Source organism: Cervus elaphus, chromosome 7, assembly GCF_910594005.1.
Source record: "Cervus elaphus chromosome 7, mCerEla1.1, whole genome shotgun sequence".
In the NCBI taxonomy this organism is placed as follows: domain Eukaryota; kingdom Metazoa; phylum Chordata; class Mammalia; order Artiodactyla; family Cervidae; genus Cervus; species Cervus elaphus.
The window spans coordinates 31,102,572-31,104,191 of NC_057821.1; the positions used below are offsets into that span (position 1 = coordinate 31,102,572).

Here is a 1,620-nt window from a genome sequence, read left to right on the forward strand (position 1 = left end):
CAATGAACACTGGGGGACACGTGTCTCTTTCAGATCTGGTTTCCTCAGTGTGTATGCCCAGGAGTGGGATTGCTGGGTCATATGGCAGTTCTATTTCCAGTTTTTTAAGGAATCTCCACACTGCTCTCCATAGTGGCTGTACTAGTTTGCATTCCCACCAACAGTGTAAGAGGGTTCCCTTTTCTCCACACCCTCTCCAACATTTATTGCTTGTAGACTTTTGGATAGCAGCCATCCTGACTGGTGTGTAATGGTACCTCATTGTGGTTTTGATTTGCATTTCTCTGATAATGAGTGATGTTGAGCATGGAAGATACTTTTTAAAATGTTAAATGCTTTGTCTTGACAGGAGCCATGTGCTAAGAAAGGATGGAACAGAAAAATGGAAATTCTTTCACTAGGTTTATCCTACTGTGCTTCTCTGACAGACCTCAACTGGAACAAGTTCTCTTTGTGGTTCTTTTAATCTCCTACATCTTCACTTCGCTGGGAAACACAACCATCTTTCCATTGTCCTACTTGGACCCACGTCTTTACACCTCTATGCACTTTTTCCTTTCTAACCTGAGTTTTCTGGATCTGTGCTACACCACCAGCATTGTTCCTCAGTTCCTGGTTAATCTCAGTGGAGCAGACAAATCCATCTCTTTCCGTGGCTATGTAGCTCAGTTCTTCATCTATCTGGGACTGCATGCACAGAATGCTTTCTCTTAGTATTCATGGCATTTGACCGCTATGCAGCTGTTTGCAGACCCCTTCACTACACAGTAATCATGCACCCGGTCTGTGTGCCCTGATGGCTTCTGCTTCATGGATCACTGGTTTTGCCAACTCCTTATTGCAGACAGTGTACATCTTCCTTTTACCACTTTGTGGGAGAAATAAATTAGACCACTTTCTTTGTGAGATCCCTCCTTTTCTCAAACTTGGCAGTGTTGACACCACTATGAATGTGTATGTGACCTGCTTTGGCAGTGTCATCATACTTCTCACACCTATTGCCTTAATCATGTTCTCCTATGGCCGGATTGTCAGGACGGTCTTAAGAATAAAGTCCACTGCAGGGCGGAGAAAAGGGTTTGGCATGTGGATCCTATCTCACTGTGGTCACCCTGCTCTTTGGTACAGCCATCTATGTCTATCTTCATCTCAGCAGCAGCATCTCCCAGAATCAGGACAAGTTCATGTCTCTCTTCTACACTGTCATTATACCCATGACCAACCCCCTCATTTATACACTGAGAAACAGGGATATAAAGGGAGGTTGAAGAAGGTGCTTTGGAAGGACTCTGACTCCAGATGATGGCTGAGAAGGACAGTTTAATGGAAGGAATTGACCATCAGAACTCTTTAGATGTATGTGTGTGTCCCCCATGAATCATCTAAAATTTCCTCGGATAACTCTGAGGGAATTTCTTTACTTTAGTATATGGTGCATCAGTGCTCAGTCATGTCCAACTCTTCGACCCCATGAGTTGTAGGCCACTAGGTTCCTCTGTCCATGAAATTTCCCAGGTAAGAATATGGGGGTAGGTTACCATATCCTTCTCCAGGGTATCTTCCTGACCCAGGGATTGAGTCTGTGTCTCCTGCATTGACAGGTGGATTCTTTATCACTGA

General features: G+C 44.3%; 1 pseudogene; it reads left to right on the forward strand.

Annotated features, from left to right (window-relative positions):
- The first annotated feature begins 369 nt into the window (after nucleotides 1–369).
- LOC122697427 lies at nucleotides 370–1,303 on the forward strand (annotated as a pseudogene).
- Nucleotides 1,304–1,620: the final 317 nt, after the last annotated feature.